Raw genomic sequence first — 27,935 nt, forward strand, 5'->3', positions numbered from 1 at the left:
GGTCATGGATGCCGTTCTCCATTCCCTTCAGGTGAGGTAAGTTAAAAGGTGGGGGGAGGGGAACTGCAGCAAGAGGGAGAAAAGAGAGGAGGAACTCGCGAGTAGAGGAGCTCTGGGTGGTGTGTCTAACTCTAACTCTGTCACCATGGTTACATGCTGCTGCTACTACGAAGCGGTGATAGTAGAGAGAGTAAACATTTGTGGATGTGGTGCCAATCAAGTGGGCTGCTTTGACCTGGATGGCATTGAACTTTTTCTGTACTGTTAGAACTGCACCCATGCAGGCAAGTGAGCAATATTCCATCACACTTGTAGATGGTGGACAGGCTTTGGGGAGATAAGGCGGAGTTATTTGCTGCAGATTCCTAGCCTCTGACCTGCTCTTGTAGCTACTTAAAAAGGCTGGTTCAGTTCTGCTTCTGGTCAATGGTAACCCCAAGAATGTTGATCGTGGGGGGAATTTAGCAATGAATTCACCATTGAAAGGCAAGAGGTGATGGTTAGGTTCTCTCTTCATAGAGACTATCATTGCCTGGTCACCACTTGCCTGGTGTGAATGTTAATTGCCACTTCTCAGCCCAATTCTGTATAATATGCAGTTCTTACTGCACTTGGGCATGGACTGCCTCAGTCACTGAGGAGTTGTGAAATGATGCTGAACATTCCCAGTTTTGACTTATGAAGGAAAGGTCATTGATGAAGCAGCTGGAGGATGGTTAGGCCTAGTACACCATCCTGAGGAACTCCTGCAGAGATATCCTGGAGCTGAAATGACTGACATCCAATAACTCTCCAAAACAATCTCCATCCTCTTCCTCTGTGCCAGGTATGATTGCAACCAGCAGAGACTTGCCCCCTGCCCCCCGATTCCCATTGACTCCTGTTTTGCTAAGGCTCCCCAAAGCCACTATCAACCAAATGTGGACTTGATGTCAAGGGCAGTCACTTTTATCTCATCATTGCAATTCTGCTCAACCAAGGTTGTAATGAGGTCAGGAGGCGTGTGGTCCTGGTGAACCCAAACTGGGTGTCACTGAGCAGGTTATTGCTGAGTTGGTGCTACTTGTTAGCACTGTTGATGACACCTTCCTTTACTTGATTAATGATTGAGTGTAGATTGTGGTGGTAATCGGCCAAAATGGATTTTGCTGTACAGGACATTGCTGGACAATTATCCAAATTGTTAGGTAGACTCCTTGTTTTGGGAACTCAGACCACAATGCCGTATTTCTTCTCCCGGCTTACAGGCAAAAGCTCAAGCGAAGACTTCCCCTCGCGGATAAAGGTCCAGTGCTGCACGGTGGAAGCAGAGGATCAACTCCGGTGCCGTTTGGAATCAGCTGATTGGGCCATGTTCAAACAGTCCATAGATACCCAGGTGGGGTACACCACCACCATCACAGCCTTTATCGGTAAGTGTGTGGAGGACTGCATACTAAGCAAGTCAATCTGGATGTTCCCCAACAGGAAACTCTGGATGAATCAGGACAGACAGAACCTGCTGAAAACCAGGTGTGAGGCCTTCAGATCAGGAGACCCACTTAAATATAAGGAATTCAAGTATAGCCTTCGCAGAGCCATTAAGATAGCCAGGGACCAATACCGATCCAAACTAGAGACCCAGACAGACACCCAGCGACTATGGTAAGGACTGAATGACATCACAGGTTCTAAAAAGAGTCAGTGCAAGAGAGCTGACGATGACATATCCCTCCCAGACCATTTCAACGCCTGCTATGCTCGCTTTGAGCAGAATTTTGGCAGAGAGGTAGCACCTATTCCGACACGTCCTGACAAACCTATCCTAACAGTCACTGCATCAGAGGTCAGATCAGTTTTCCTGTGCATTAATCCAAGGAAAGTGATGGGAACAGAGAGTACCAGGCCGTGCACTCAGAGCATGTGCAGATCGACTGGCAGAGGTCTTCCCGGGCATCTTCAGCCTCTCCCTGCAGCAGGCCACTGTCCCTGCCTGTTTCAATAATGCCAACATTATCCCTGTGCCTAAGAAGGCTCATGCAGCATGTCTCAATGACTACCACCCAGTGGTAGGAAGTGCTTTGAAAGGTTGGTCATGGCATTAAACAACTCCAGCCACCCCACTACCCCTGACCCACTCCTATTTGCCTATTGGACCAACAGATCCACGTCAGATGCCATATCACTTGCCCTTCACTCCTCCCTAGAACATCATGACACCAAGTACAGCTATATAAGAATCCTACTCAAAGGCTACAGTTCAGCCTTCAACACTATTATCCCTTTGAGAGTGAGTTCTAAACTTAGTGATCTCAGACTAAGCCCCAGTCTCTGCAACTAGATCCTCAGTTTCCTGACCCACAGGCCACAATCAGTGAAGATTAGGGACAATATTTCATCCTCACTAACACTCGACACTGGAACCCCCTCCAGGGGTGCATACTCAGCCCCCCTACTGTACTCACTGTATACCCATGACTGTGTTGCCAAATACCAGACTAATGCAATTTACAAGCTCGCTGATGACATCACCATATTCGGTCAAACCTCACATGGCAACGAAACAGACTACAGACAGGAGGTGGAAGACCTGGAAAAATGGTGCACTGAACTAGCTCCCAATGCCAGCAAAACCAAGGAACTCATTACTGACTTTCGGTGGGATATTACTCATGCCCCCTGCACATTAACAGCACAGAGGTGGAATGAGTGGAGACTGTCAAGCTCCTGGGAGTGGTCATCCACAACAAGCTTTCTTGGACTGTTCATGTGGACACACTGGTTACAAAGGCCCAACAACATCTCCTTTTCCTCAGACAGCTGAGGAAATTTGGCATGACAGGAAATAACTTCGCCAACTTTTATAGGTGTGCCACTGAGAGCATTCTGTCTGGATGTATCACTACCTGGTATGGTAACTGTACCATTCAAGATCGGAGATGGTTACAGAGAATGGTGAACTCAGCCCTAACAATCACAAAGGCCAACCTTCCATCTACAGAATCTACCCACTGTCAAGGACAGGCCACCAGCATTCTCAAAGATCCATCCCACCCTAGCAATGCTTTTCTACAACCTCTACCATCAAGAAGGTATAGAAGTCTGAACACACGCACCAGCCAGTTTCGAAACAGTTACTACCCTACTGTTGTTAGAATGCTGAATGGACTCACAAACCCTTAACATTCGCCTGTAGCTGTGTTTTAGTTTTTGCTGCTGTAACCATTATTTACTATCTATGCTACTTAACTCTGTGATCTGCCTGGATTACTCGCAAGACAAAGCTTTTCACTGTGCCTCAGTACATTTGACAATAAATTCAATTCAATTCAGATTCCAGTGTTGTCACTGTACTGGGACAGCTGGGCTTAGGGCTCTGCAATTGCTGGAGCACAAGTCTTCATTGCTATTACTGCAATATTGTCAAGGCCTGTAGCCTTTACAGTATCCAGTGCCTTCAGCTGTTTCTTGATATCACATTGTAAAGATCTGAGTTTTTTATTTTTCTGTATTACAAAATGAGGCTAGTTCAAAATCACTGCACTTTTTTAAAGCATATTACCTGACACTCAATGTAAATACTGTTCACATAGCTGTTGATTCAACAAGTGGGGGAATCCTGATTACAGAGGAGCTGGAACCAGGGAGCTGTGTTTGAAGGGAGATTTGACTGGCTACAGGTAGCTGATTGATACTTGGTCACTACTGCACAGACCAATGACAAAGGCTTTCTGCCTGCCAACAGCCATGTGATTGGCTCCCAGGTAGCCAAACAGTTTTGGGGTAGGAATGTTTGGGGCAGAAGCTATCAGACCTTGGGGAAGGAAGGTGCTGTTTCTGCTCTGCTGCAGTAAAAGAAAAGCATCTCAAATCTGAAAACAGCCAGTTTGTTTCCCCTTTCCAGTTACTGTAAACTGTGATTTTTGTTTAATACGTTAGAGACCTTTATAAATGCAAATCAGTCACCCTGTGCCTCCTGCAAAAACAGGCTAATAAGGAAGATAAAGAATCGGCATTCCGATCAGCAAACTCTGACAGGACTCACTGAACTGCTGCCCTCAGATCCCACCTCCCTCAATCTTTAACACCCATGTTGTTTGATGTCTTTGTGTATGTGAGCTAGAGGCAGAATTTTATAAGTGGGCTAGAGTTTTAACTAAAGTAGTTATATATTGACAGCACATAACTATCAACTTGCAGTTAACAACAATTACTATTTAGACAAATAAATAGATGCTAAATACAGAAACCTGGATAATACCAGGGGTGGCATGTGGTTTACTAGTTAGCACAGGGTCCCAGGTTCAATTCCAGCCTCAGGCAACTGTCTGTATGGAGTTTACACATTATCCCAGTGTCTGCATGAATTTCCTCCGGGTGCTCTGGTTTCCTCTTACAGTCCAAAGATGTGCAGGTCAGGTGAATTGGCCATGCTAAAATTGCCCATAGTGTTAGATGCACTAGTCAGAGGGAAACGGTCTGGGTGGGTTAATCTTTGGAGGGTCGGTGTGGACTTGTTGGTCCGTAGGGCCTGTTTCCACACTGTAGGAAATCTAATCTAATCATACATTGTCAACCTGGGTATAAAAAAGCAGGAAATTTTTAAAAATCTTTTACATTTGTGAAGTCTCCAAGAGTAGCAAGCCTTGATTTCCAGAACACTACCTGATAAGGTATAACAACATACAGTAAATCGACTAGGCTGAAGACTGGGGTCGGTGATACTGGTGATCTCTGGACACACAGTCATACAGCACAGGAGAAGGCCCTTCGGTCCAACTCATCCATGCTGACCAAGTTTCCTAAACTGAACTAGTCTCATTTGCCTGCATTTGGCCCATATCTCTCTAACCCTTTCCTATCCATGTACCTGTCCAAATGAGTTTTAAATGTTGCAACTGAACCCATCTCTACCACTTCCTCTGGCAGATCTTTGCATAAACAGACCTCCGTGTATATGTGAAAACGTTGCATCCATCCACTTGGCACTTCCAGCTACAGATTGCTGCAAATACCTCAGTTGCTTTTTTGTTTGCCCTGATGTGCTGGGCTCCTCCATCATGGAGGGTGGGGATATTTGTGGAGCCTCCTCCTCCAGTGAGTTGTTCAATTGTCCACCAACATTCACGCCTGAATATGGAAGGACCGCAGAGCTCAGATATCATTTCACCTTTAAACTAAAATACTGTATTTTAATCTGCAAGGCACAGGTATAATGTTTTTGAAGCACTCATGTACATAAACACAATCCTTCCAATATTGAGGTGCAGGAGGGAATTCCAGACAGTTGAATGAAGATGGTCGCCAATGGTGAACTGGTTAAAATGGGTGAAGACATCACAGGGGACCAGACTTGGAGAGTGCAGAGATCCCAGCCAGCTGAGGTGGCTATTCAGGATGTTTTAATAGAAAGCTGGATAAGACGTAGTACAATGAATAAAGAAACAGAAGGTTATGTTGACAACATAAGGTGGGGGTGGGAGGAGCTGATGGGCCAAAGGGCCTGTTTCTGAGTTGGAAAATTCCAAGTACCATCCTTCCCACTAACCCAGTTTGACTCAAAGTAATTGCTTCTGATTCCCAGGATGCAGTAAAGCTTCCAAAGATCGACTGCATTTCGTAACTAAAAATACAGAGTTGCTGAAATGAAAATAGAAAGCATATTTCAAAGCACTTTATAGGCATCAAGGTGTAGTTGCTAGAATAAAAGAAACATGGCAAATTACTGCTTGTGCAGTGTGATAAATGTTACAGTACTTTGTTTTAATGACGGTAGTTGAGGGATATATATAGGAAACAGGACACCAGGGTGAAATCCCTCTTCAAATAAGGCCATGGGACCTTTTGCATCCCGTTATGAGCACAGACAGGATCTAAGTTTAAGACTTTATCAGAAAGACAGCTCTGCCAACAATGTAGGCCCTTCCTCAGGACTGCATTGGCTGTTTTAGTTTGGACTTTGCGCTGAGGCTCCTACAGCTTGGAACTGAAAAACAGAAACTTCAAGCGGCCAACACAACAAACAGTGGGCTTGTCACATGAGGAGCACGGGAGAGGTCTCAATGCTGGCTCTTCATCTGCTCAATCCGAAGGGAGGTGGTTTTGGGTCCACGTGGTCCTCAGGCGGAACTTAAAAATACCGACGCTAATTTGCTGGACTGTGTGGTGACTTTGTTCTTCACAGGCCCTGCAGCAGCCAAGATGAAAGAGCCAGTAATTTGCTGCAGCGTAACTGGGGCAGCAGGGTGAGGATTATTTGAGAAACTGTGACCACGTTACAGCAACACTTCGGCCTTAAGGCTTCAATTAAGACTGAAAAATAAGACTGAAACTCCTAGAGCCCAAAATAATGATCACTGTTATTGAACATCCTCCCAAAGATCAGTGACCTCTGGCGCCTAGTTTGACGAGGGCACAGGCCAGAGGAAACTACCACCAAATTGGGGGAATTGCCCATCAATCCCTGGAGTTTTCTTCCTAATTTCTGTTCTGCAGTTCCTCACCACCTGCACAAGGATAAATCAGATCGACAGGCAAGAAATATCAGCATTGCCAGAGTTAGCCACATCATAAGATGCAAAAGGTGCTACCCAGCGACTGCGGAAATTTAAGGATATGGAGGAGCATCAAGCTGGCAATCAACATGCTATCCAGGGAGAGAAGAACAGGTACTAAATGTCATCATGCTGTCTGCTCACCCATCTCTTGACGGTTTGTGGGCTCTTGCTGTACTCAGAGCAGTTGCCACATTTCTTTATAAAACAGCGACAGAAAGACAAACTCAGTTCAGTAGCTGCGAGTGCTTTGCATCACCTACAATGGCATGCCTCAATTTTCAAATTCTCATCCTTTAAGTCTTCATGGCCTTGCTCAGCTCTTACCTTTGCCAGCCCCAGATCATCCTCAGTGTCATCTGCACACCTCTGTCTCCTGAGTATTCTCCATTCACAGGCAGTTGTGTCTTCAGCTGCTTGGGGCCCAAGTTCTAGATTGCTCTCCCTACATCTCTTTGCCTTTCTGTCTCAGTCTTTAAGAGGTCCTCCTAAAACATAGCGATTTGACCTAAACTATGTTTGTTGCTCTAGAATCCCATGAGGATCAGTATCAACTTTTTTTTAAAATTAAGGTATCTGAGAGGTGCTTTGGCACTGTACAAATGCAAGTTGCTGCTTTGCATCTGCATAACCAGAACTGGAGGATTTAAGGCCAGATCTGATGAGATCACAGCAGAGTTTGTTCATGAATTTGTCAGAATTGTGCTCTATTGTATTGCCTCTGTAGCTTGTAAAGACTGGAGCAGGTCATTCACACAAGAGGGGAGTGGTGCTCAAAGATGCTCACAGGTAGCTTTGAAGAGCTGGGCATACCTTCCACTAGGCAGCTGACAGAATTCAAACACATCACACTAAATGAACCTTTCCAGCAGCCTAGCTTACCCACTGCTGCGCGATGGAGTCTTACTTGCACAAGACTTGCTCTCAATTACTGGTTCCACTATCTTGTCCCCTTTCTTCACCACTGCTTCTCTGACCCTGTTAAGCTATGGCCTTTTATTTGCTGGTTTCTCTTGCTCCATACCTTGTTAATCAGAGGTGTCAAGGTTGGCAAGTTACAATGAACAAAATCTATGAAGAGGAAGTAGGTACAACACAGGTCATCTCACAGTGCAATGGAGCATCCCTACCTCATCCCGGTCTGGGACTTAACGACAAGGAAGGTGCATTTAGAACATTCGAGAGTCAATGTGTCAATTCTACCAATAAATACCAATATCAGGCAGTGGGAATGGCTGTGTGACAGAAAGAATGCTGGAGCCTATCTCATTTCCAGGCTGCAAAATACAGGAAAGAGCCACAGCTACTCTGACCTTGGACTCCATGAGGGTTGGCTAGTTGGGGATCAGAGCACCAAATCAGAGAATCGATCTGATGCAGAATGTTCAACTCCAGAGCAAGTCCCAGTGTCCCAGGAATCTAAAGCCTTCCCTCCTGCACTACTTTTTAGCCATGCATTCATCTGCCCTATTTCGATGCTTACTTGCACCAGTCACTGGGAATAACCTGGAGGTTATTATACACTTGAGGTCGAGCATGCTAATTTCCTACCTAACTCCTTAAATTCTGATTGCAGAACCTCATCTCCATACCAACCAAAGCCATTGGTGCCAACTGTTATGGACTAGGCCAGACCACTCAAAACATTGTTAAGCAGGCAGCCCAGACCGTAGCTTTGCTATTTGTTTTGGTAAGTGTATAGTGAAAATTACTCTAAGTCAGCTAGGTTGACTACCAGGTTTTAAAACAGATAAAAATGTATTCACAAAATTACAGAATGAAACACAAAGAACTGAATAAAGAATATGTACAGAACTCAGTCTATCCAAACGACTTAATTATGCTGCTCTGAATATACACACCAGTCCCAATGAACAAACCCCTTACACACTGTCAAAATGAAACAAAGGCTTACAAGTCCAAGTTAGAAGGGCAGAAGGAGAGAGAGTCCAGCAGCCTGCTTCCACACAGCTCTACAGCTGAGCTTCCTAACTTAACCTCAGTTTCCATGACTGGCCACTCCCCTTTCATTACACAAGTTTCTTCTAAACATAAAAGCTTTGGCCTAAAGTCGCATCTGTTTACATATAAACAAAGAGGCCTCTCAATGCCCTTTTATCTTTGTACCAAACCCAGCTGCTTTGGAGCCCGAAGTGTTTTACCACCCTCTGAAAAAAAAATCAAGGATACAGTATCCTTGAGAGAAGGATCAGTTTTGTGACACAATGTGGACCATGACCTCTGGCTGTTCACCCTCCTCCAGAAGAATGTCATGCAGCTGCTCTGAGAGCTTCTTGACCATGGCACCAATGGGGCAATGTGCTATCTGGACTCATGTCAATGACCACAGAAAGATAACAAATGCATCCCTCATCACTATTGCTCCTCCTTTATTTTCCTTTTCTACCACATAGCAAAGCACATGTAATACCACAAATGTGGCTCTGATTGCACTCCCTTGAGACATCAAAATCCTCACCAGCTTCCAAAACAGAAAAGTGATGTGTCAGCAGCACGTCAATGGACCCCGTCACCATCTTTTTGGTGGTAGCTCATTCCCTTGCTGCTTCCAGGCACTTAAGCTGCAGTGAGAGTACCTCTCTGTATGTACCATCCCATACAACAATCAGCCTCAACAATATACCACAGTGACTCAGCCACTGCTCAAACTCAGATACCCAGATCTGAAGTTTCTGTGGCTGGTGAAACTTCCAGCACATGTAGTTGTCTATGCCCAGGAATGTCCTATACACAAAATGCATGATAATTCCAACTCGGCCGATTGTTACCCTCGATCATCAGTAAAATGATGGCAGGGGTCATCAAAAGTGCTAGCACGTTGCACTTGCTTAACAATAGCCCGCTCAGCCTGGTTTGCAATCTAGGTTGCACCAAGGCCAGTCAGCTCCCAAACTTCATTACAGTCTGGGCTCAAAGATGGACATTGCTGAACTCCAGGTGAGAATAAGAGAGACACTACCCTTGACACCAAGGCTGTGTTCAACCATATGTGGCATCACAGGGCCCAAACAAAATTACAGGCAATGGGAATCAGTTAAGGAAGGGCAATACAGGCTGGCTGAGCTCACATTCTATGAATGAATAGAAAACCCCAAGCTGGGGCCATGACCTCCCACATATTGCACATAGATACCAACAGCCAGAGTAGCTGTCAACCCCAGTCTGGCTGCGGTAAATTCATCTCTTTGTCATGATGCTGTGGGTGGAACCTGCCCTCAGGCAGAGAACTCAAGATGATGGAAATCTAGCTCAAATCCAGCTAAAAGCTCAAGAAGCAAGTGGATTTAAGATTGAGCACTCTGGAAATAAGCTACAATTTTTCAAGCAAAACCTCCCTCCAAATGAATGAGACTGGATGGTGGTCTGCAAGTGACACTCCCTCCAACTAAATCCCATTGTTCTCTTTGCTTCTTTCTCCCCAGTAGCAGTGTTTTACTAAGGAAGCTAATCCTCCAGGCATCTAATCAGAAGGGAACAGAGAATCAACAAGAGCTTCAGTGATGCAGCAAACAGACGACCCCGAAACCTGCCCTCCCTGACCTCTATTCCTCCCCTCTCTGAAATCTCCTTACGAGAAAGGTCTCTCAGTGTCAATCTCTCCCGTTGAACAGGGAATGGGCTGATTAAACTGGATATAGAAGGACTTTCTCCTCTCAACTCAGTTGTGGTAATAAATGCCTGACATAAATCCATTAGCAAGGTTTCCCTTTGTATAATGGAAGCACTGGTAGATCAGCCCATACTTAACACTCCCAGATGTAAGACTAACCCTATCTTGGTCAATGAAGACTGTGCGGGCTTCAGTGGTGCAGCAACAGTGTTTGGTTTATACATTTCGTTCAACATTACCCTTCTTTTGATATCCCATCTACCACTTCCCTGTTTTCTATTAAATTTGTTTTCCTATTTTGGCAATTACATGATTATTATATGCTTTTAACCTGATTACTTCATCTATATATGGATTTTGTGATGTAATTTACACTGCACTTCAGCCTTTGGACCGTGACATGATTCTTGAATTAAATACAATAAACATCAATACTATGGATCAAATGTTTAACCTGCAAAAAACACCCACAACCCAAGTGTCTCTGATCGCCCCATACTAAAACAGGGGCTCAGGACAAACTCCCGCAGTTTCAATCTGCATTACAACTGGTTTTTGCTACTCAGATAGAGATAAGGGGGACTGTTTTATCACAGCAAGGTATTGTTATCTAAAACATACTGCCTGAAAGGGAGGGAGAAGTAGATTCAACAGGAACTTACAAAAAGAATTTCGATAAATATTTGTAAAAGGAACTTTTTGTGGGTTTATTTTGAGGGCGGGAAGTTGTGGGGTAATTGCGAAACCCTCATGTTTTCTCAAGTTTCTAAAGGGCTTCTTTTGTACTATATCATGTGTTATGTCCCCAGCTAATGTTATTATTGACAATTCAAATCCCAAACAGGAATTTGACTTGATAGATATTTTTGGCCTTAACAATGTGGCCTTTTACTGAAACACAAACATGCAATGCTGCAGATGAAGTTTTAACAGAAGTTTATCACGCAAAGGCAAGGAAGGATAACCAGAATCAAACTGTTCATATATAAGTCAAGCGATAGTGACTATATTCTGTCTCTTAGTGATGGTCACAGCCTGGCATCTTGTATGGCGTGCATGTTACTTGCCACTTGTCAGCCTTAGCCTGGATATTGTCTGGACCTTGTTGCATTTGGACATGTTCCAAATGTGTTTTTATTGAATTCAAATTCCACCATCTGCCATGGTGGGATTTGAATCTGGCTCCCCGGAACATTATCTGGGTCTCTGGATTAGGTCTCCTGGTGATACCACTAGGACTTCACCTTCCCTTGAGAAAAAGGTCAGTGCTGCCCTCCACTGTAGGGATTCTGATATGATTGCAACCAAATTTGGGTGGATGTTATGACCTTTTTTAAATTGTTTTTTTTCCCCCTTGAACGTTGGTTATTATTTGGGTGAGGTTGGTTGTGCAAGGAGCAGGGTGAAAATGGCAGCACTGATGTACTGATCACATTTTTGCCTGAAATGAGAAATCTGTACCAAAAAGTCTTAAAGAGCAGCAAGGAGGTCTAGCTCCACCATCCACAATGTGAATCAGGTGCACCATGACTGTCTTAAGTCATGGGCTCTTCTTAAAACTGTCAAAATCATCAACACTACACCTTTTTTCCTTCACCTTCCTGGTATTTGGGTTATTGTTTGTCGCCTGAGGGAAGCAGGGGTAGCAGCACGATCAGGACAAATGTAGTGACTAAGATACCAACTAAATGAAGTGTGCTACATTGGAAGGAAAAGGCCTTTTATTTAGAGCAATTGTATATATCCAGCACTTAAGTTGCATATGTAGTTTCAGAAAAGCTTGAGGTGAGAATCTTTTTGAAGGTATTATATATTGCTCATCCTAAATTTCTCTGTGGTAGTGGGCTGCTGGAGATCAAGAAATGGTAATATCATTTAAAGATTGCCAAGTCTCTCGCCATGATTTTGAAGTGGTGTTTCCTTCTGTTTACCCTAACCATACCTTTAGGTTTAGTGAGTATTTTGAAGGGAGATTTGGTGAATTGATGCAGTGTTTCTGTTTTTCCTGGAGCGCTGGAGGCTAGGGGGTGACCTTCAAGGTTTACAAAATTGAGGGGCATGGAAACGGTAAATAGGCAAAGTCAATTCCCAGGGATCAGGGAGTCCAGAACTCGAGGGCATAGGTTTGGGGTGAGGGGGGAAAATATAAAAGACACCTACTGGGCAATCTTTTCACACAGGGTGGTACGTGTATGAAATGAGTTGCCAGAGGATTAGTTTAGATTAGATTACTTACAGTGTGGAAACAGGTCCATCGGCCCAACAAGTCCACACCGACCTGCTGAAGCACAACCCACCCAGACCATTCCCTTACTTTTACCCCTTCACCTAACATTACGGGCAATTTACATGGCCAATTCACCTAACCTGAACATTTTTGGACTGTGGGAGGAAACCCACGCAGACACGGGGAGAATGTGCAAACTCCATACAGAGTCGCTTGAGGCGGGAATTGAACCCGGGTCTCTGGCGCTGTGAGGTAACAGTGCTAACCACTATGCCACCGTTGTAATCTGAGATAATTTTCTTCACTGTCCACTACACCTCCAATTTTGGTGTCATCTGCAAACTTACCTCTTACGTGCACATCCAAATCATTTATATAAATGACGAAAAGTAGTGGACCCAGCACCGATCCTTGTGGCACTCCACTGGTCACAGGCCTCCAGTCTGAAAAACAACCCTCCACTACCACCCTCTGTCTTCTGCCTTTGAGCCAGTTCTGTATTCAAATGGCTAGTTCTTCCTGTATTCCATGAGATCTAACCTTGCTCATCAGTCTCCATGGGGAACCTTGTCAAACGCCTTACTGAAATCCATATAGATCACATCTACTGCTCTGCCCTCATCAATCCTCTTGGTTACTTCTTCAAAAAGCTCAATCAAGTTAGTGAGATATGATTTCCCATTTATAAAACCATGTTGACTATCCCTAATAAGTCCTTGCCTTTCCAAATACATGTACATCCTATCCCTCAGGATTCCCTCTAACAACTTGCCCACCACTGATATCAGGCTCTGGTCAACTTGCCCACCGGCTGGTCACAGGCTCACTGGTCTAAAATTCCCTGGCTTGTCCTTATTACCCTTCTTAAACAGTGGCACCACGTTAGCCAACCTCCAGTCTTTCGGCACCTCACCTGTGACTATCGATGATACAAATATCTCAGCAAGAGGCCCAACAATCACTTCTCTGGCTTCCCACAGAGTTCTCGGGTACACCTGATCAGGTCCTGGGGATTTCTCCACCTTTAACCGTTTCAAGACATCTAGCACTTCCTCCTCTGTAATCTGGACATTTTGCAAGATGTCACCATCTATTTCCCTACATTCTGTATCTTCCATGTCCTTTTCCACAGTAAATACTGATGCAAAGTACTCGTTTAGTATCTCCCCATCTCCTGCAGCTCCATACAAAAGCCGCCTTGCTGATCTTTGAGGGGCCCTATTCTCTCCCTAGTTACCCTTTTGTCCTTAATGTATTTATAAAATCCCTTTGGATTCTCCTTAACTATGTTTGCCAAAGCGATTTCATGTCCCTGTTTTGCCCTCCTGATTTCCCTCTTAAGTACTTCCTTTATACTTTAAGGATTCACTCGATCTATCCTGTCTATACTCACATATGGTTCCTTCTTTTCCTTAACCAAACCCTCAATTTTTTTAGTCATCCAGCATTCCCTATACTTACCAGCCTTTCCTTTCACCCTGACAGGAATTTACTTTCTCTGGATTCTCGTTATTTCATTTCTGAAGGCTTCCCATTTTCCAGCCATCCCTTTACCTGTGAACATCTGCCCCCAATCAGCTTTTGAACGTTCTTGCCTAATACTGTCAAAATCAAGTCAATGTTGGATTTATCACCAATGTCTGGTCACACTGAAAGGAGACTCCAGATGTATGGAAATGATCCACATTGTCCAGGGACTTGCTGTGGATTTTGATGGTTGGGGACTCAGGGTAGCGTAGCAGGACTGAGTTGGTCCCAAACCTTTCTCTTCAGAATGTGTAATCTGAGACACATCCTCAGTGAATGCATCATTGATAGACTTTTTTTAAAAAGATTAGATTCCCTTCATTGTGGAAACAGGCCCCCTGCTCAACAAGTCCACACCAACCCTCCGAAGAGTAACCCTGTGGTGGAGGCTGGTACAAATGCAACATTTAAGAGGCATTTGGATGGGTATATGAACAGGAAGGGTTTGGAGGGATATGGGCCGGGTGCTGGTAGGTGGGACTAGATTGGGTTGGGATATGTGGTCGGCACGGACTGGTTGGACTGAAGGGTCTGTTTCCATGCTGTACATCTCTATGACTCTATGAACACAAGTTTAAAGATTTCAGAACAACAGTAAAATACAATCGCATTAATCACAACAGGACTTATTTAAATTACTCACACCAGAGAAAACTCCCTTCACCATCACATCTTTCAGACTTAATTTAATTTGGCTTCAGTTTCCAGTCTTGAGAATCTGATGGCCTCTTTAAGCCTTCACACACAGTTTAAATTTCTCAGCACTGAATAACCCCTTCAGGGCTTTAACCAAACAATTCTGGCCTGAAATTTCAAACTAAACTCCTTATATGGAGGTATCCTATTCCTCAACATTTCTAAATTGTCTCCTTTCTACAGGAGCAACTGTTTTAAACATTCAACCAATACTTCTGCAAATGGAAATCAAGCTTTGGGCATCTCCACTCAGACAAGAACAATTAATCTCTGACCTTCTAAAATGAACTCCAAAGCACAACTATATACATGTACTCTGCTCATTCCCAAAACTTACCTAAATGTAAATAAAACCAACTACTCTCCAAAAACTCACTCTCACATGTTTTGAATAAAAAAATCACCATGGCTACAGAGATACTTACAAATTAATCATTAAACAGACTCAAAACCCACTTACCACTAGTCCAAAATCCAAAAGTCTGAAATACATGATATTACAATATATAGAAACCATACACCTTACATCACAGATCATGATTCCCAAAGACAACAAATGAAGTTGATTTTATCACTCTGGGCATTTGAACCACACAATACCACTCAAAGTGGCTGCTGACCTTCTGCTTACAATCGCAACTTGCATCAGAAGAATATTTTAGCCTATTTAACATTAGGGTAAGGTATGGGTTGTAACAGGTTCATCACTGGGAGCTGAATGTGATTTTAAATATACAAATCAAAGAACATCGTACAACTGTATCACATACATTAACAGGTAGCAATACAGATGCAATTTCTCCTATAATGTGCTGATACCAGCATTTTAAAAATGTACATACATGCCTATAATACAAAGTGGAAATCACCTACTTCAACTCGTATCTAATGAGACATTTATCCAAGGCTTACCTCGACTCTCTCAGAGGAATGAAAAGGGACTATGGTTCTGAAGGAGAATAGAGGAATTCTACCATATTGTCCTGATCAATATTTAACCCTCAATCATCACCACTAAAAATCAAATTATTTGATCATTTGTATATTGTTGTTTGTGGCACCTTGCTGTAGACAGATTCCCTGCCTTCCTTACTACAATGAAATGGGGATGATGCTTCTGTCTAGAGTTTTGGGATGTTCTAAGGTTCTCAAAGGTGCTGCAAAAGTAGGGGACAGTCCTTATCCTTCCTTTAAAAGCCAGTTCTAGCATAATTGTAACTCTGCCACCATACACAGCGCACCAAAAATAAATTTGCTGGTCCACATCATTAAGCATATGTAATACTTTTTAACTGAAATAAGAACTGCAGATGTTGGAAGTCCGAAATAAAAGCAGAAATTGCTGAAGAAACTCAGCAGGTCTGGCAGCAACCTGAAGGGGTTCTGAAGAAGGGTCACTGGACTCCAACATTACCTTGGTTTTGCTCTCCACAGATGCTGCCAGACCTGAATTTTTCCAGCAATTTCTGTTTTTGTTATGGGTTTTTATTGGGCCAGCTTTTAATTTGACTTAAAACAAAGCTCTCTGTCATGGTGGGGAGAGGAATTTGAACCAATGTTCCCTGAACATTTGCCTGGGGCTCTGCAGTGCTAGCCCACTGAATGTACCGCAAGATCACTGTTTCCCGACTGCAGTATGTTCTCTGTCAGAAGATGGGGAATGTGGCAGTCAATTTGTATACTGAAAATTCTCACAAACAGCAATGTTGCAATGACCAGATCCTAACTTTTTAAAAAGTGCAGAAAATGGGCCAGTATACTGGGGAAGAAGTCTCTACTCTTCATCAAATAATGGTCAAGGGGATCCTTTATCCTGTCATCCCCAATGAGCGTCGATGATGCAGACTACAAACAACATGTGAGCATAACAAAGCTCCAAATGAATAACCACCTTTTCATCAAAAACAGACATACAGCACAGCTCAGTTCACAACGCCATAGACATGTGCCCATGTTGGCAATTTCCCACTGCCATCACAGCTCACTGCAGGGTGTCCCACTAAACACACTGCCTTTACATACAATGAAACACACCCAGTATCGCTCCAGCCAGCCCAGCTGACCTTAAGGAATTCTCATTCACCCTCCAATAATCAGTGCTTCTACACCAGGGAGGAGAAACCTAGCATGATTCAGCCACAAAGCATGTCGTATACAAAGGATGCTGAATATTGTCCATGAACAATATACCTGAGAGGGCCAAAGAACCTCAAAATCAAAATACCAGCATCAATCCTTCAAGTCCTGTGGCAAGAAAGATAGTCCTCTCCCACGCCCACCTGCCCAGCACTTGAGGCACTGATCATTCAAAATCAGCCCCGCTGAATGGGACATGTCATGCCTGACACCAGACTTTGAAAACAATTGCTTGACTAGGAACGAGTGTGGCAAGAGACTCCCACGAATGCAGCGAAAATACCTTGGGGTGTCCTCAAAACCTGCGATCAGCTAAAATACCCGCTCCAACTCACTTCTGACCCTGTCTCGTCAAAAAGTGTGGTGCTGGAAAATCACAGATGGTCAGGCAGCACCTGAGGAGCTGGGCAGAAGCCCTTCATCACCTTTTCTGAAGAAACTGCAGAATGAATGGATGAGGCTAAGGCTGTAGGTGTGACGTACATGGACTTCCAAAAGGTGTTCAATTCCAGTGCCACTCAACAGACTTGAGGAAAGTGAGAGATCATGAAATAAAAGGGATTTGAAGCAAGGTAGGTAGAAGATCAGCTGAGGATTACAACACAGAGTCATCGTACACAAGCATTTTTCAGGCTGCAGAACAGTTTAGAATGGATTTCCCCAGGGTACAGTATTGGGATCCTTGCCTTTCTTGTAATATATTAATATCTGAATCTCAGTGAGCAGGAGATAATTTCAAAGTTTGATTTGGTTTATTATTGTCACGTGTACTAAGATAGAGTGAAAAGTATTGTTTTGTGTGCTAACCAGACAAATCATACCTTACATAAGTACATCAGGCGAATAGAACAGAATGCAGAATGTAGTGCTACAGCAACAGAGAAGGTGCAGAGAAAGATCAACTCTAATATGAGAGGTCCGTATATAAGTCTGATAACAGTGGGGAAGAAGCTGTTCCTAAGTTTGCGGACAATACAAACCTTGGAAAAAATGTAAACTAGGAAGAAGACAGTGTAAACCTTAAAAAGGACACTGACATATTGGTGGAGTGGGCAGATAGGTGGCAGATGAAGATCAGTGCAGCAAAGTGAGGTGATGCATAGGTATAAAGAACATGGGGAAACATTAACAGCTGTAATATTCAAAAGGGTGTGCAGGAGTTCAGAGACCAGAGCATCTGTGCATTAACCCTTCAGGTACTCTGCCTGTAGTTCTGATGAAGGGCTTTTGCCCGAAACGTCGATTTTCCTGCTCCTCGGATGCTGCGCTTTTCCAGTACCACTCTAATCCAGTACCTGTGTATTAAGTAGTTAAAAAGCAGTAAGAACCAGGTAGAAAAAACTTTAAGCAATCCAGCATTCTAGGCTTCATTAGCAGGGGCACAGGGTACAAGAGCAGGGTACTTATGCTGAACCGATATTGGACACTGGTTAGACCTCAGCTGGAGTATTGCACATAGTTCAGAGTACATAAGAACTATGTGAATGCACTGGAGAGCATGCAGGAGCCGTTTACAACACGAATAATGTCTATAGGAATAGTGCCACAGACCGGAGGATAGCAAATGATGTTCCCTTATTCAAGAAGGGCGTAGAGACAACCCTGGTAATTATAGACCAGTGAGCATTACTTCAATTGTGGGTAAAGTGTTGGAAAGGATGATGAAGGCAGGATTTATAATCATTTAGAAAGGAATAAGTTGATTCGGGATAGTCAACATGGTTTTGTGAAGGGTAGGTCATGCCTCACTAACCTTACTCAGTTCTTTGAGAAGGTGACCAAACAGGTGGATGAGAATAAAGCGGTTGATGTGGTGTGTACGGATTTCAGTAAGGCACTTGATAAGGTTCCCCACATGGTAGCCTTTGCACAAAGTACAGAGACATGGGATTGAGGGTGATTTAGCAGTTTGGATCAGAAATTGGCTAGCTGAAAGTCGACAGTGGGTGGTGGTTGACGGGAAATGTTCATCCTGGAGTTCAGTTACTAGTGGTGTACCAAAAGGAGCTGTTTTGGGGCCACTGCTGTTTGTCATTTTTATAATCAACCTGGATGAGGGCATAGAAGGATTGGTTAGTAACCTTGCGGATGACACAAAGGTCGGTACAGTTGTGGATAACGCCAAAGGATTTGTAGGTTACAGAGGGACATAGATAAGCTGCAGAGCTGGGTTGAGAGGTGGCAAATGGAGTTTAATGCGGAAGAGTGCGAAGTGATTCACTTTGGAAGGAGCTGGGCTAATGGTAAGATTCTTGGTAGTGTAGATGAGCAGAGGGATCTCGGTGTCCAGGCACATAGGTCCCTGAGTGTTACCACCCAGGTTGATAGGGTTGTTAAGAAGGCATATGGTGAGTTAGCTTTTATTGGTAAAGGGATTGATTTTCGGAGCTACAAGGTCATGCTGAGGCTGTATAAAACTCTGGTGTAGCCACATTTGGAGTATTGTGTACAGTTGTGGTCACCGCATTATAGGAAGGAAGAGGAAGCTTTGGAAAGAGTTCAGAGACGATTTGCTAGAATGTATGGAGGGAAGGTCTTTTAGGGAAAGGCTGAGGGACTTGAAGCTGTTTTCATTAGAGAAAGAAAGTTGAGAGGTGACTTAATTGAGACATAAGATAATCACCAATTTTAAGGGCATTTAAATAGCCATTGGATAAACATATGGATGAGAATGGAGTAGTGTAGGCTAGATGGGCTTCAGATTGGTTTCACAGGTCAACGCAACATCAGGGGCTAAAGGGCCTGTACTGCGCTGGAATGTTCTATGTACTAACAATGAGTCCAGGAAAAAGAAATTTCAGTTATGAGGATAGATTTAGGAAGTTGGGACTGTTTTCCTTGGATAGGAAATGGGTGAAAGGGGATTTGGTACAAGTTTTCAAAATAACGAAGGGGTTTGAACAGAGTACGTTGGGAGAAACGGAAACTCTGGTAAAAGGATTGAAAACCAGAGCAACAGACTTGAAGTGCTTTGTGACAGAAGGGAATGCCAGGTGAGAAAATCCTTATTCACCCAGCGAGTGGTTAGGCTCTGGAATGCATAGCCTGGAAGGGTGATGGAGACAGGTTCAACAGAGGTATTCAAGAAGGCATTGGATGTTATTTAAAGAGAAAAAATGAATAGGGTTACAGTGAAACGCATGAGTTTGGTATAAAGTGAAAACTTAGAGAGCTGGTGTCATCACAATGGGTCAAATGGCCTCCTTCTGCATCTTAATTCTGAGATTTTAAAACTGGATCTGATCTCAGGAACACATATCATCAAACTAATTAAACATAAAAAAAACTCTGACCAATCAACTTCTGGCTGAAATGAGTTGAGAGGCAAAAGGAAACTCTATAAATGGACCAAAGATTAAAATCCATTGTACTAGTGGACTGAAATTTTATGTTATTATTCCAGTATATTATTCCATTCCTGTCTGTTGCTCTTCATCTCGCCCCAGGCTCAGGAAATTAATTCTTGTTTCTCTTGCGACTCTGTGGAAGTGGTGACTGGAAAGAGGCACTCCTCCTCCATCCATTTTGTGCTTTCCTGCCAATCTTATGTACTTCTCCTGCTCCACTCACTCCTTCATATTTCCCATGAAATCCAACCGGTCTCAGCGAAACAAAATCGCTCATACTTTAACATTGTTGCCATGCTCACACAGCACTGTAAATGCCTATTCTCCATCAGTGCCAGGCAGCGAGATGCACACACACACACAAACAGTCAGGCCGAGAGCGAGAGAGATACACACACACAGACAGACAGGCCGAGAGTGAGACCGACACACACACAGACAGACTGGCTGAGAGCGAGAGAGATACACACGCACAGACAGACAGGCCGAGAGTGAGACCGACACACGCACAGACAGACAGGCCGAGAGCGAGAGTGATACACACGCACAGACAGACTGACCGACAGCGAGTGATCGACACACGCACAGACAGACAGGCCGAGAGCGAGAGATCGACAAACGCACAGACAGACTGGCCGAGAGCGAGAGATCGACACACTCACAGACAGACAGGCCGAGAGCGAGAGATCGACAAACGCACAGACAGACTGGCCGAGAGCGAGCGATCGACACACTCACAGACAGACAGGCCGAGAGCGAGAGATCGACACACGCACAGAGACAGACAGGCTGAGAGCGAGAGAGATACACACGCACAGACAGACAGGCCGAGAGCGAGAGAGATACACACGCACAGAGACAGTCAGGCCGAGAGCGAGAGAGATACACACACACAGACAGACAGGCCGAGAGTGAGACCGACACACACACAGACAGACTGGCTGAGAGCGAGAGAGATACACACGCACAGACAGACAGGCCGAGAGTGAGACCGACACACGCACAGACAGACAGGCCGAGAGCGAGAGTGATACACACGCACAGACAGACTGACCGACAGCGAGTGATCGACACACGCACAGACAGACAGGCCGAGAGCGAGAGATCGACAAACGCACAGACAGACTGGCCGAGAGCGAGAGATCGACACACTCACAGACAGACAGGCCGAGAGCGAGCGATCGACAAACGCACAGACAGACTGGCCGAGAGCGAGCGATCGACACACTCACAGACAGACAGGCCGAGAGCGAGAGATCGACACACGCACAGAGACAGACAGGCTGAGAGCGAGAGAGATACACACGCACAGACAGACAGGCCGAGAGCGAGAGAGATACACACGCACAGACAGACAGGCCGAGAGCGAGAGATCGACACACGCACAGACAGACAGGCCGAGAGCGAGAGATCGACACACGCACAGAGACAGACAGGCTGAGAGCGAGAGAGATACACATGCACAGACAGACTGGCCGAGAGCGAGAACGACACACGCACAGTCAGACTGGCCGAGAGCGAGAGAGATACACACGCACAGACAGACAGGCCGAGAGCGAGAGACCAACACACGCACAGACAGACTGGCCGAGAGCGAGAGACCGACACACGCACAGACAGACAGGCCGAGAGCGAGAGAGATACACACACCCAGACAGACAGGCCGAGAGCGAGAGAGATACACACAGACAGGCCGAGAGCGAGAGAGATACACACGCACAGACAGACAGGCCGAGAGCGAGAGAGATACACACAGACAGGCCGAGAGCGAGAGACCGACACATGCACAGACAGACTGGCCGAGAGCAAGAGAGATACACACGCACAGACAGACAGGCCGAGAGCGAGAGACCGACACACGCACAGACAGACAGGCCGAGAGCGAGAGACCAACACACGCACAGACAGACAGGCCGAGAGCGAGAGACCGACACACGCACAGACAGACAGGCCGAGAGCGAGAGAGATACACACGCACAGACAGACAGGCCGAGAGCGAGAGACCAACACACGCACAGACAGACTGGCCGAGAGCGAGAGACCGACACACGCACAGACAGACAGGCCGAGAGCGAGAGACCGACACACGCACAGACAGACAGGCCGAGAGCGAGAGAGATACACACACCCAGACAGACAGGCCGAGAGCGAGAGAGATACACACAGACAGGCCGAGAGCGAGAGAGATACACACAGACTGGCCGAGAGCAAGAGAGATACACACGCACAGACAGACAGGCCGAGAGCGAGAGACCGACACACGCACAGACAGGCCGAGAGCGAGAGACTGACACACAGACAGACAGGCTGAGAGCATGCGAGAGACGCAGACTGGCAGGCAGAGGGCGAGAGACACAGACAGACAGGCCAAGAGCGAAAGAGACACATATACACACACACACAGACTGGTCAAGAGTGAGAGACAGACAAACAGATTGGCCGAGTGAGAGACAGCACAAGGCACATAACAGCGACCAGGTGAGAATGAGAGAGAGACACACACTCAGAGGCTAGGCCAGAGGAGAGATAACAGCAACAGGCTGGGTAAGAAAAAGACACACAGATCGTCTGAGCAAAAAAGAAATACATCACAATTTTAAATAATAATGTGACTTTGTTCTCAGGCCTAAAAAGCATTTGTTACATAACAAAAATGCAAAATTACATGTAATTGGTAGACAGCTGCTACCAACAAACAGCCACAGCAACACAAAAAGCAGATCAGAGACCGACTCGCCTGAATTAACTTCATTTAATGTTTAGCTCTGAGGCGGTTTCTAAATACTGCCCAACAACATTAATATTGCAGAAATCTCAGGAGGTGCTGAAAGGGTGACTGTAGCTTTTAACCAGAAACATATGCTGTATATGGCACTGAGAATCAGAAATACAAATCGCATAAACAAGGTGCGTAAACCTGTGTTAACTATTCAAAACGTTGCTAAAATACCTTAGCACAGGGACATGGAGTGTGCAATGATTCTTAATTAACGCTAGGACATTTTGAAAAGCTCCCTGTCAAACTGATACCTTATCTTTTTGGACTGCGAGTTGACATTGCTCGTGGTCCGAAGTGTATCGAATCCAATGTCTATTCACTCCATTCCTTTCCCTCTGCTCCCACATTTCTATCTTCTCTCTCCTCTTCCCACCACAACCTCACACACGCAAACCCCCCAATCCAAGGACCATATTCTCTCCCCAAAACTGGCTGAACCCACTTTCTCCCCCAAATTAGATTCATTCTCTCCTCTTGCAAATTCCTCCCTTACCACCCCTCCCCCGCCTCCCTCACACTCCCACCCTCACGGCCCTCCCCACCCCTCACCCCCCCTTCCCCACTACACCATACCCCCTCCCTCACCCCTCACACCCCCCACATTCACACCCCCGCTCCCTTATCTCCTCCCACACCCCAACCCCAATCCACCCCTAAACTCCCAGCCTCAGACCCCCCCTTCCGCACTCCCCGGTTGCCCAACACCCCTCCTTACCCACCCCCCATGCCCACTCCCACACACCCATTCTGCAACCCACCCCCTCCTGAACCTCTCAACACCCCTCCCTCCTCGCATTCCCCCTCTTCCCCCACTCCTCCTCCCCCTCTCCCTCACCACTTCCCTCCTCCCCCTCCCTCCACCCCCACTCCCTCACCATCTCCCCCTCGCTCCTCCCCCTCCTTCTCCCTCACCCCCTCCCCTCCTCCCCCTCCCCTCTCTCACCCCCCTCCCTCCTTCCCCTCCACTCTCTCACCCCCCTCCCTCCTTCCCCTCCCCTCTCTCACCCCCCTCCCTCTCCACTCTCTCGCCCCCCTCCCTCTCCACTCTCTCGCCCCCCCTCCCTCTCCACTCTCTCGCCCCCCCTCCCTCTCCACTCTCTCGCCCCCCTCCCTCCTCCCCCCCACGCTCTCACACCCCTCTGCCTCACCTCTCTCACCCTTCTCCTTTCCTCTTCCCCCTCCCCCCACACTGACCCACCCCTCTCTCTCCCCTCTCCCTCCTCCCCCTCCCTTCTCTCCCCATCCTCACCTCCCCCTCACCCCTCTCCCTCACTGACCCTCCCCACTCCCCCTCTCCCTCACTGACGCTCCCCCCTCTTCCTCACTGACCCACCCCCCTCACCCTTCCCTTTCTCCCTCCTCCCCCTCTCCCTCACTGACCCTCCCCTTCCCCCCCTTCCTCACTGACCCACACCCCTCTCCCCTCTTCCTCCTGCACTGACCCTCCCCTCTCTCACCCCACTCACCCCTCTGCCTCCTCCCCTCACCTTCACTGACCCTCCCCGCTCACACCCCTCTCACCCTCACTGCTCATCCCCTCTCCCTCCCCCTCACTGATCCTCCTTTCTCCCTCCTCCCCCCTCTCCCTCACTCATCCTCCCCTCTCCCTCCTCCCCCTCTCCCTCCTCCCCCTCTCCCTCAGTGATCCTCCCCTCCCCCTCACTGATCCTCCCCTCACCCCCTCCCCCTACTCCCTCACTGACCCTCCCCTCTCACCCCCTCTCCCTCCTCCCCGCTCTCCCTCACTGATCCTCCCCCTCCCTTCACCCCCTCTCCCTCACTGATCCTCCCTTCTCTCACCCCTCTCCCTCATTGACCCTCCCCTCTCTCACCCCTCTCCCTCACTGACCCACCCCTATCCCCCCCACTCCCTCACTGATCCTCCCCTCTCACCCCCGTCCCCCTCACTGATCCTCCCTTCTCCCCCCACTCCCTCACTGATCCTCCCCTCTCCCTCCTCCCCCCCTCCCCCACTGATCCTCCCCTCTCCCTCCTCCCCCCTCGCCCTCACTGATCCTCCCCTCTCCCTCCTCCCCTCTCCCTCACTGACCCTCCCCTCTCTCACCCCTCTCCCTCATTGACCCTAACCTCACTCACCCCTCTCCCTCATTGACCCTCCCCTCTCTCACCCCTCTCCCTCACTGACCCACCCCTATCCCCCCCACTCCCTCACTGATCCTCCCTTCTCCCCCCACTCCCTCACTGATCCTCCCCTCTCCCTCCTCCCCCTCACTGACCCTCCCCTCTCTCACCCCTCTCCCTCATTGACCCTAACCTCACTCACCCCTCTCCCTCATTGACCCTCCCCTCTCTCACCCCTCTCCCTCACTGACCCACCCCTATCCCCCCCACTCCCTCACTGATCCTCCCTTCTCCCCCCACTCCCTCACTGATCCTCCCCTCTCCCTCCTCCCCCCTCTCCCTCACTGACCCTCCCCTCTCTCACCCCTCTCCCTCATTGACCCTAACCTCACTCACCCCTCTCCCTCACTGATCCTCCCCTATCCCCCCTCCCACTCCCTCACTGACGCTCCCCGCTCACCCCCTTCCCCCTCTCCCTCACTGATCCTCCCCTCACCCCCTCCCCTACTCCCTCACTGATCCTCCCCCTCTCCCCTCCTGCCCCTCCCTCACTGATCCTCCCCTCTCCCTCCTCCTCCTCTCCCTCACTGATCCTCCCCTCTCCCTCCTCCTCCTCTCCCTCACTGATCCTCCCCTCACCCTCCTCTCCCTCCTCCCCCTCCCTCACTGATCCTCCCCTCATCCTCCTCTCCCTCCTCCCCCTCCCTCACTGATCCTCCCCTCACCCTCCTCTCCCTCCTCCCCCCTCACTGATCCTCCCCTCACCCTCCTCTCCCTCCTCCCCCTCCCTCACTGATCCTCCCCTCACCCTCCTCTCCCTCCTCCCCCTCCCTCACTGATCCTCCCCTCACCCTCCTCTCCCTCCTCCCCCTCCCTCACTGATCCTCCCCTCTCCCTCCTCCCTCACTGATCCTCCCCTCTCCCTCCTCCCCCCTCCCTCACTGATCCTCCCCTCTCCCTCCTCCACCCTCCCTCACTGATCCTCCCCTCTCCCTCCTCCACCCTCCCTCACTGATCCTCCCCTCTCTCCCCCCTCTCCCTCACTGACCCTCCCCCTCACACTCCCCCCTCCCACTCCTCCTCCTCCGACTCCCCCTCTCCCTCACTGACCCTTGCCTCTCTCATCCCTCTCCCTCACTGACCCTCCCCTCTCTCACCCCTCTCCCTCATTGACCCTCCCCTCTCTCACCCCTCTCCCTCATGGACCCTCCCCTCTCTCACCCCTCTCCCTCATTGACCCTCCCCTCTCTCACCCCTCTCCCTCATTGACCCTCCCCTCTCTCACCCCTCTCCCTCTTCCCCCCTCCCTCACTGACCCTCCCCCTCACCCCTCTCCCTCCTCCCCACTCTTCCTCACTGACCCTCCCCCCTCACCCATCTCCCTCCTCTCCTCTCTACCCCTCTCCCTCACTGACCCTCCCCCCTCTGCCTCACTGACCCTCCCCTCTCTCCCCACTCTCCTTCCTCCCCCCTCTCCCTCACTGACCCTCCCCTCTCTCCTCCCTCTCCCTCACTGACCCTCCCCTCTCTCCCCGCTCTCCCTCCTCCCCCCTCTCCCTCACTGACCCTCCCCTGTCTCTTCCCTCTCCCTCCTCCCCCCTCTCCTGCCCTGATCCTCCCCTCTCTCCCCTCACCCTTCTCCCTCACTGATTCTCCCCTCTCTCCCCCCCACTCCTTTCCCCCCTCTCCCTCACTGATCCTCTCCTCTCTCCCCCCTCCCTCACTGATCCTCCCCTCTCTCCCCCACTGATCCTCCCCTCTCTCCCCCACTGATCCTCCCCTCTCTCCCCCCTCACCCCCTTCTCCCCCACTGATCCTCCCCTCGCTCCCCCCCTCACCCCCTTCTCCCTCACTGATCCTCCCCTCGCTCCCCCCCTCACCCCCTTCTCCCTCACTGATCCTCCCCTCGCTCCCCCCCTCACCCCCTTCTCCCTCACTGATCCTCCCCTCGCTCCCCCCTCACCCCACTCCCCCTACGCCCTCACTGATCCTCCCCTCTCTCCCCCCCTCATTGATCCTCCCCTCTCACCCCCCTCCCTCACTGATCCTCCTCGCTCCCTCCTCCCCCCTCTCTCTCTCACTGATCCTCCCCTCCCCCTCCTCCCCCCTCTCCCTCACTGATCCTCCCCTCACCCCCTCCCCTACTCCCTCACTGACCCTCCCCTCTCTCACCCCTCTCCCTCATTGACCCTCCCCTCTCTCACCCCTCTCCCTCATTGACCCTCCCCTCTCTCACCCCTCTCCTCATTGACCCTCCCCTCTCCCCTCCCACTCCCTCACTGACCCTCCCCTCTCTCACCCATCACCTTCCTCCCCCCTCTCCCTCACTGATCCTCCGTTCTCTCCCCCTCTCCCTCACTGACCCTCCCTTCTCTCACTCCTCTTCCTCACTGACCCTCCCGTCTCTCACCCCTTTCCCTCACTGACCCTCCCCTCTCTCACCCCTCTCCCTCACTGACCCTCCCCTCTCTCACCCCTCTCCCTCACTGACCCTCCCGTCTCTCACCCCTCTCCCTCCCCCCACTCTTCCTCACTGACCCTCCCCCCTCACCCTCACTGACCCTCCCCTCTCTCCTCCCCCTCTCCCTCACTGACCCTCCCCTCTCTCCCCGCTCTCCCTCCTCCCCCTCTCCCCCACTGATCCTCCCCTCTCCCCCCTCACCCCTCTCCCCCCTCACCCCTCTCCCTCACTGATCCTCCCCTCTCCCCCCTCACCCCTCTCCCCCCTCACCCCTCTCCCTCACTGATCCTCCCCTCTCCCCCCTCACCCCTCTCCCTCACTGATCCTCCCCTCACCCCCCTCCCTCACTGATCCTCCCCTCTCCCCCCTCACCCCCCTCCCTCACTGATCCTCCCCTCTCCCCCCTCACCCCCCTCCCTCACTGATCCTCCCCTCTCCCTCCTCACCCCCCTCACCCCCCTCCTCCCTCCTCACCCCCTCACCCCCCTCACTGACCCCCTCACCCCCCTCACTGAC

At 48.4% G+C, this 27,935-nt stretch overlaps 1 protein-coding gene across 4 annotated transcripts in view; it reads right to left on the reverse strand.

The window, feature by feature from the left end:
• The window catches only part of LOC132831295 (synaptogyrin-1-like), a 39,561-nt gene that overhangs the window by 11,446 nt on the left and 180 nt on the right, over positions 1-27,935 (reverse strand). The window lies entirely within an intron of this gene.

The sequence above is a fragment of the Hemiscyllium ocellatum genome, chromosome 33, assembly GCF_020745735.1.
Source record: "Hemiscyllium ocellatum isolate sHemOce1 chromosome 33, sHemOce1.pat.X.cur, whole genome shotgun sequence".
Taxonomy (NCBI): domain Eukaryota; kingdom Metazoa; phylum Chordata; class Chondrichthyes; order Orectolobiformes; family Hemiscylliidae; genus Hemiscyllium; species Hemiscyllium ocellatum.